A 9,615-nucleotide genomic window follows, 5' to 3' on the forward strand; every position below is an offset into this window, starting at 1 on the left:
ATCAGCTGGTTTTGTTCCATTTCTTAGAAAGGATCACTGATTAACTTTCTCACAGCTCCGTTGATATAGATTTAATTAGCTTGCAAGATGTTTTATGTGGTTTTCTCAGTAACATTGGTGGTAGCAGGTGCTAACAGACTAAGCTAACAGTGTGTTAGTGACAATGCATTAGCAGCAGTCCAGACAGAGGAACTGTGTGGTTCCCACCCAAGCTGCAACCTCCGGGGCTGAAAAATGAAGCCAATGCGGAAGTGCCAAAAACTGCAGTTCCTCAAATGGCCTCTTGAGGCTGGCTCCAAAAGTGAGTCGATATGTTTATAGCCTGGTACGAAAAACGGTTTTGGTCTCTATAGATAATTTCCCCTTTCATGACAACTGTATGGGGGTGAATTTTTTTTATAACTCACCCGTTTAAATTTTAATAAGCCGTAAAGTTATGTATAATGAAGGACATGGCTGCTTTGAGTGACAGGTTCGCCAGCCGCTAGGTGGCTTGTTTCAGCCATTCGGCCCGCTTCTTTGCTCATTTTGGATTGGCCGGGAGTTAGTCAGAGTCATGCACTGCCAAGATGGCGACAGCCAGAGCTGCTAACTTTGAGCTTCAAAACCACTCTTCAGAATCCAATGGGTGACATCACAGTGACTACGTCCATATTTTTATACAGTCTATACAGTCTATGTTCCCACCCTGAAAGTAACATCAGAGGAAAATGGCAATCGTGTGAATAGGGACTATTGTGTTTTGGGCTGACTTGGTGCATTCAGTTCCTGCTTTGGCAAAAATATCTAACATCTTTATTTTTTTCTTAACATATATAATCTAAATGCAGTGTAATTACTAACTCAGCTGTACTAGATATTTGATATATTCAGATTTTTCCGACCCTATTTACAACCCTAAACCAGAAGAACTACAACTGTGGTGCTGATTTGTATCAAGCTGCATGGTGCGGCTCTAGGTAATTGTAGAAAAAAAAATTGTGTTCTTCCTAGAATTGGAAGTTGTAAATACTGAATTGAGAGTACACTTAGGAATTTAAAGGCCCAATATGTAACTTTTCTGCATTAAAATGTCTAAAAACAACTAGACCTATGATATATATTTTGTTGAGCTGAGTGCTTACATTATCCCAAATGTTTCCAACAAGTTTTAAATCTAGAGAAGTATTCATTTTAATCAAGGTAATGGTTACTTAAGTTGCTCATTTAATTAACTTGTCTTTTAAACACAGCTCCTTTCCTGATGACTGGAAATGAGCCATTGTCACGCCTATTTTTAAATCTGGAGGCTGCCTTGAAGCCAGTTACTACAGACCAATAAGTATACTGCCAGTACTCTCAAAGGTTGCTGAGAAAGTTGTCTTTAAACAACTGACAACATTTCTTAATACAAGCAATTTTGGTCTACATTGTATGCAATTTGGCTTTAGAGCAAATCATTCCACCGAAACTGTTACCTTGCACTTAATAGAACAAATTAAATCAAGACTTGACAAGAGGAGTAGTTGGTGCTGTGTTTGTAGATCTGCGTAAAGCATTCAATAGATTCAATCATGATGTTTTAATATTGAAACTCTCTAAATTTAACTTCTCCTCTAGAGCACTGGCATGGATGTCTTCAATTTTCTCCAGTAGGATACAGTGTGTTAAAGTTGGTGACACTCTGTCCAGCAACATGAAGTGCACAATGGGTGTTCCACAAGGGTCAGTGTGAGGTCCCCTATTATTTAGCCTATATATAAATGAGCTCCCTCAACAGTGTCATGATGTAGAACTATGAATGTATGCAGATGACAACGTTGTGTACACACATGCAAAAACAGCTGAGTTAGCTGCTGCTAAGCTAACAATTGCATTGGAAAGGATCACACATTGGCTTGATCAATCATGTCTGAGTCTAAATGTAAAGACAAAAGGTATCTTTTTCTCTAAAACTATGGTACAACCTCCTAATGCTGATATTTTCATCAAAGGTGAAAAAATTGACACTGGTGTGACACTGGATCCAAATTTGAACTTTAAGAAACATGTTAAAAAAAACGGTTAATACCATAAAGTACAACTTAGCAAATTTTAGACATATTAGAAACTGTCTCTCTTTGGACGCAGCCAAGATATTTATGCATGCTATGATTATTTCCCATATGTCTTATTGCATCACATGTTGGGGGCAGGCTGGAGAAACAGCCATAAAACCTCTTGAGTCCTTATACAAACAAACTCTAAAAAGTCTGGACAAAAAGCAAATGCATTTCCATCACTGTAGGGTACTGGAGAAATACAATTTACTGAGCTTTGACATTTTTAGATTATTCTGAAATTTGTGCCTAGTTTATAAAATTTTAAATGGTCCTCCACTATGTCACTTTGTGTACACTCGCTCAGTAAATTCTCTGTGAAAGCCACAACTCAGTGGAATGCCCTACCTGATGATATGAAGAACTGTAGTTCTATCAATGCAGGCCAAATTAAAAAATCAACTAAAGATAAATCAGCTGTGTGACCACTGAGTCTAGTTTTCATTATTAATTTCTAATTGACATTGTGGGTGTATGTGATGTGCTGTTGTGTGTAGCTTTGTATGTTGTATGGTGTGTTCTGTGTGGGTTTTTTTTTTTGTTTGTTTGTTTTTTGTTGCTTTGTACTGTTTGTTGTTGTGCTGTTGTATGTTTTGATTGTGGGGGACTATAGATGCAAATTGAGCTTACTCCAGTGCAGTTCATCTTTAATGTTTAAAACTGCACACTTTCCCAATCAATAAATCAAATCAAATTTGGTCACCTATCAATGCTATTAATGGCGTCAAATCCCCTTTGCGCATGCGTCAGCATCGTGGTTGTCCACCAGAAGCTGTTATAAATTGACTTTTTATCCAGTTTTAAGCCACATTTTTATGACACACTTTTTAGAGCTTGGTTGTTTTTAACTATATGTTTTAACCAGATTAATGATTTTAGTCATTGGATGCCTGGATGTTATCAGAGAAACAAGTGAGCAAACCTTAGCAGCAGTTTGGCTCACTGCCCCTCTGGATGTCCTCTGTCCACCGAACAGCGTCAGAGAAACACTGATTTTTAACATGAAACTGCTTTATTCAGTGTTTTTACTCATTTTCATCACCAGGTCTGTTTGTTTTTAGAGGAAGAGACATCTGTGGATAACACTGATGAACACTGAAGGAATCCTACCCAGAAGAAGCTGACTCCAGAGCACCATCTGTATGGCAATGGTGGTTGTTTAACAACTCCCGTGATCTCACGCTACCTCAAAATGTCATTGAACTCTGTCTTTTGTTATTGTTTTGATTGAGAGACCCCAGGGGGCTGTTTCATCAACGCAGCTAAAGAAAGCTGCACTTACCTGAAAAGCCTGGCTAGAATTAATGTCAACTTTCACTTGAGGCTCATGCTGTTCCACCAACGCAGCTTAGCCGTGTCTAGTCAATGCTAAGTCTAACCCGGCTGGAATGAGCAGCATGTCATGCAAAATACCATCTGATTGACATTTGTATATTTATTAGCCTACATGAATATAAAGTTACTGATTTTTATTGATTGTTTCAAAATAGAGTACAGCTGTTTCAAGCGAAGTGTGCACATTTTTGAAGCAGCCGGGGTTCTGACATTTGCCAATGACAAGTTCCTTATTTTCGTCAGCGGCAGAACAGGCGAAGATAGCGGTGTAATTTACTTAAATTTCTTCCCCCCTTTTTATTGTCATAAGCTTTGAGGAGACTACGTTTGTCTCCGTCGTGATTTCAGTGTGCACACAGCAGCAGCCGCTTATCATGGGAGTAAAGTACAAAAATAGATTTACGTAGTTTAAAGTGTTATTCCATATGTTGTCATGTATGAAGAGACCCAAAATGAACACTGTAGGCGGACTACTTGATTTCTATAGGCAACTTATTTATAATCATACATTTTGTATATGAATGATTCTATCTCAGAGCTTTTTGATCCATATAAACAGCTGATCACTGTTACTGTGATCATTATAAGCAGTTACCACTGTATATATTTAAACACAGCAGAAGATCATGGTTTGGACTTCATTTAATTTTCTTTTTGTCTTCACAGCTTGAACAAAATGAGTGAATGAATAAATAAATAAATGAATAACTTCAAAATAAAGCTGGCACACTTTTATTTCTTAAATTACGAATGCTAAGCTTTTAAATAAAAGGGTTCACTCCAACACAGAAGTGATCCCAAATAAAATGGGGATAACTTAAGTATTTTTGTAAACGTCCCTCATAGTTCTTCTAATTTATGTTTCCAAACACAGACAAGTGATGCGAGTGTGAAAAGACACTTGATGGAACCGTGTTTTGGGAGTCTGTTTCCGTCTGGCGGACATTCTTTGATATGCAGCTAAATTAAGCTTGACCGTTAGCCTGCATGGAGCAGGCTAGTTCTGCTGACTAAGTTACCATGGTTACTGAGCTGGGACTCATATAAGCCGCAGTGACGGAATGGAACTCTCACTTAAATTAGCGAGGCTTATTGAAATAAGCCAGGCTATCCCATTAGCCGGCTTGACCCCTCTGGTGGCAGAAATTTACATATTGTGCACTTAAGGAGATGGTAAACACATTTGTTAAATCAGATTTTAAATATCTAATTGTTAAATGGGTGAAATTTAATTTTAACAATATTTTACCCATATTTGACAGTGCCCCCAGTTGAAGAGCTCTCTATAACAGTTGGTACCATGTCTGTTGCCCAGTTCCTTGCGGACTTATAAGCCTTCAAACATGCACCAGGGTCAAGGTTCAAAGGACAGTATTTCAAAGCAGGAGCCATGTAGTATCTTCATACTGACATATGTTACTCTCCAGGTCGAGACCTTTCCAACAATGTATTTGGTTTAGCTCTATGACAAATTTTTTATTTTCTCATTTCATGGACACAAGCCATCCCAGGCCTAGTTTCAGAGAGCACTTTGAAGGTCCAATATTATCTGTTTTAGAATCTGTTTTAGAAGCTGTTTCATTAACCAATGCAGGCATACAAATAATGTTTCTTGGTATTTGCTCCCAAAAAAAGCAACACAGAAGAATAAAAGTAGACAAAAGTAAGGTAATATTAATTTAATTAAATTAAAAGTAATATTAAACTTAAATTGAAATTTTAAAATCTATTTACAGAATGGAATAGTAATAGTTCTGAAATGGGATATAAAACTTGAAATGAAATATTGATTTTACAAAGGAAATATGGACTGTGCTATGGAATAAGAAATGAAGTGTATGAAATATATGAGGGTGACGAGAGAAAAAATTGAAATGTGACATGCATAAAAATAATTATGCATAATAATAATTATGTAACAGTGGAGGTTGAATGCAATGCACAATCTAAAGTCCAGTTTGATGAAATATATGAAAGTGACAGTCTAGTTTGATACCCCATCTTCATCCCGTTTATGTGACCATGGTACAAGATTTGATGCACACACACACACACCCCCCGCACACGCACACGCACATGCGCACACACACACACACACACACACACACACGTGACTTTGGAGTGCTTTATTGGATGACGTGGCTCAATATTAATTGAGGAAGACTCTATGATTTAAGAAAGATGATTTCATATTAAATATCCTCAGCCACATTTTCTTGGAGATATAAAATTAAATTAGCAACTTCCCATTTTACAATCACAGGCTATAAAATGCCTTTTCTTAACAGAGATAGTGGTGTTTGGATTCAGGTTGCGGTGGTCCAGTGACAATTTGAAAAAGAATGAAGCCAACTGACGGCAGACAGCTCAAAACAGTAGTCGAACGTGTCATATCCACCTACAACACAATGCTCTTCCATAGCCTACTGCTATCAAAAACTGACAAAAAAACTTTTTCTCAGAATATCTCGGAATCGAATGATATGTAATTAAAACTGATGGCCACAACTTTAACCTATCGTATTGTTTATTTATCAAGGACACTTTCATTTTTTGTGTTGAGAAATGTTAAAGACACCATTAAACCTCTTAAACCTACATAGACAAAGAAGGTCCTGGACATAGTTTTATATTTTGCCGATTCTGAGCTTATTCTTTCAATGAGTATCAATTGTTATACATCATATGATTCAGTGGAACCTGCCCTTTCTTTCTGGTGCAGTGTTAAGTCACCATCATGCATTACCTTTGTGTGAGCATACAATATTTGACGAACAAAAAAAAACGCCCAGTGAATGTTGTGTCTCTGTAAAATAAAGAGTATGGTCTAGGTCCTAGATTACAGTCCCATTCTATCTGAAAAGTGATCTGAGATAAATTCTGTTATGATCTGGCGCTATATACATAAAAATTCAATTGAATTGAAAAAAACGTGTGTTTTGTTGAATAACTCCATAGTCGAAGGAAAAAAGGAAAAGGAATTTTTGTTTTTCAACATGAAAAGTTGTATTTAGGCGTTTTGGAGCTTTGGTGCAAATCCACCTTTTCCTCAGTGACTTACATCCATTTATTTGCTTAATTTCCTGGGCTTTTTTCAGTAGACAGTGTGATAATATATAGATTTTGGTGCAGTCAATATCACCTCTGAGATGACCCTCTCTAACCACTATGCAGCCGATGACACTGGTCCATCCAGCTGATGCCCCTGCTACTCCATCTCTACCAGATCTGGACCCGACAACAGCATCTGTCGACACCAAAGCTTTCCCTCCACTGGTGGCTGACAGTGCTCGGGTGGCTGGCCAATCCGTTGCAAAGCTAAATAAATGGCACTCATCCCGGTCCTCAACCTCCTCTTCTCGGCGCAGGATCCTGAAGGAGGCTGTGTTCTGATGCTCTGGCACTCTCCCTTGCACTGAGCCAGTGGGGAATCCTTCACCCAGGTCCGATGCTGCTGCCTCACCACAGCACTTGCCTACCCGCCATAGGAATCCTCTGCCTTCATCTCCTCATCCCCTCTTTTCTCTAACCACACTGATTGTAGGAGATTCCATAATTAGGAACACCTGCTTTTTTAATGATGCCTTTCTTTGTTTCACCGGTGCCACGGTCCCAGTTATCCTGGATAAGCTGCACGGACCGCTGAACTCACTCCCACCCTCTATAAACTGGGTATTAGGCCACGTGGGGTCTAATGACACAGCTCGTCAGCAGTCTGAACTGACTAACTGACCCAACTGGATGAGTAGCCAAATGCTAGGGGCTAACATGCAGTACGCTGTCCAGTCTGCCCCACGTGAATGACTGTCTACATGAAGCTCCCAGGAACAGCGCTGGGCTGTGAAATCAATTTGACATAGCAGCCAAAACGTGTAATTACGTCACGTGATGCTATTGGGCCCAAAAAGACTTTTCCCATAGACTTATATTGTGAAAGAGACGTTTGTAAATCAGTGGATAATTTTTTCTGAGCGTTCGATCACATTTCGAAAGTCTAGAAGAGCTACATAACTGAATTGTTTTATCCCCATTCAAGTAAGCCGGACGGCTAAACTGGAAGTAGCTGGCTTGGCTGGCAAAAGTCGCTAGTGCCAATGATCCTGGAAGATCCGGGTAATTTTATACCCGGAAGTCACACTTTTTTGGCTTCATGCGCCACTGAGCAACTTTCATAGAAATGAACGGGGCCCTGCCTCCGACGCTGTAGTCAGTTCTCTTCATACATCCATGGTTTACATCCCATACCCCCTCCCCGGTGCCTTCTTCTCCTCTTATAGTAACAGCTCACAGTACTTTTCTCCCTACCAGCTCCCCCCACAGGCTTTGTCTGTCACTACCACCTTCACTAGTCACCTTCCCCATATAGACCATTATTTCCCACCATAGACTCACTGCAGCAGGCTCATCATCATGCCCCACTGCTGTAAATCATAAAAATTTAATTTAAGTCCATGGGTAAACTCTTTTAGCCCCTGCTCTTAAATCTAAACCTGTAAATTTTGGTCCTTTAAATATCAGATCCCTTAATAGCAAGTCTTTTTTATGCCATGATTTTATTACTTTTAATAACCTGGACTTTTTTATAATCACAGAGACTTCGTTATTTGAAGGAGATTGCAGTCCTTTTATTGAAGCAACCCCCCCTGATTTTAGACACTTACATCAACCTCAGCTGTCAGGCAGGGGAGGGGGGGTTGCTGTCATTTACAGAAATGATTTTAAGTGCATTTCCATTTTACTTAGTAATCTTACTTCTTTTTAACACCTTGGTTTTATGGTACACTCTAAAGATCCTGTAATTATTTTAATAATCTACAGACCACCCAAGCCAAACAACGTTTTTATCCAAGAGTTTGCCAAGTTACTATCCCATTTCACATCAAAGTATGACAAAATTTTCATTTTAGGTAATTTTAACATCCATATCTGCTGCCCTCCTCAGATGTTTGTAACTGATTTTATGGACACTTTAGAATCTTTTAACCTCACTCAGGCAATACAAGAACCCACACACTCCAAGGGTCACACTCTTGACTTAGTTCTGTACAGCGGTCTCAGCCCTTGCAATTTTGAGATTAAGGATATCTGTGTGTCTGATCACAAAGCAGTTTTGTTCAATGTGGTTTTAACCCAATTACTTTTTAATCACAGTATACCCATCCACCACCTGTGTTTTTAATTCTATGTCTGGTTGCAAGTTTTCTGAGCTTTTTTCCATCGCCTTTTTAACTGCCTTTAATCCTCATTTTAATACAGAGGAGCTGGTCTCCCTTTTTAATCACACTTGTCAGTCTGTCTTGGACTCTGTCGCCCCCCCACAAGGATAAAAAGTCAAAGAGAGAACCACAACCCTGGCTAAATGAATCCACTCAAGAATTAAAGAGAGACTGTAGGAGAAAGGAATGCAAATGGAAAAAAACAGGTTTATACATATTTTATGATATCTGGAAAGACGCAATGAGAAATTATCAAAAGGCAGTTAAGGAGGCTAAAACATCTTTTTTTTCTAGTTTAATTTTAGCAAATCAGTTTCTAACTAACTCCTCTTCTTTCCATGTTCCATGTACATACCAGCAGGGACATTCATTGTTATTTTAGTAATTTTAAACCTATATCATTGTCATTTTTATCTGATATCCAGCCCGCTCTCACTCCCAACTTGTCACATACTGAAGCTTGGTCAGGACCCCTTGGCGTCACTTTTTAACGCACTGGGTACCCCTTTAGCATCATTTTTCTGTAACTCCCTCTGTAACTCCCGTTTACTGTGACTCCCTCTCTCACCTCCAACTAGTTCAGAACGCAGCAGCTCGGCTTCTTACTGGTTTTAACAGACGATATCACATCACCCCAATCCTAGCTTCTCTTCATTGGCTCCCTGTTCATTTTAGAATTGATTTTAAGATTTTACTGATCGCTTTTAAAGCACGTCCAGGTCTGGCTCCAAGCTACGTAACAGATATGTTGACCCCGTACAAGCCAGCCCGCAGCCTTGGATCTTCACGTGGGGCCCTTCTGGCTGTTCCAAAGTCGAGGCTTAAATCTAAAGGTGACCATGCCTTTGCCATCAGGGCCCCTCAGCTTTGGAGCAACCCGTCTGAGGAGATAAGGTTAGCAGAATCAGTAACTTCTTTTAAATCACTTCTTAAAACCCATTTCTATGACTTGCTTTTATGTGATGTTGTCTTTTTATCGTCTTTCT

Source organism: Thunnus maccoyii, chromosome 22 (genome assembly GCF_910596095.1).
Source record: "Thunnus maccoyii chromosome 22, fThuMac1.1, whole genome shotgun sequence".
Lineage (NCBI taxonomy): Eukaryota > Metazoa > Chordata > Actinopteri > Scombriformes > Scombridae > Thunnus > Thunnus maccoyii.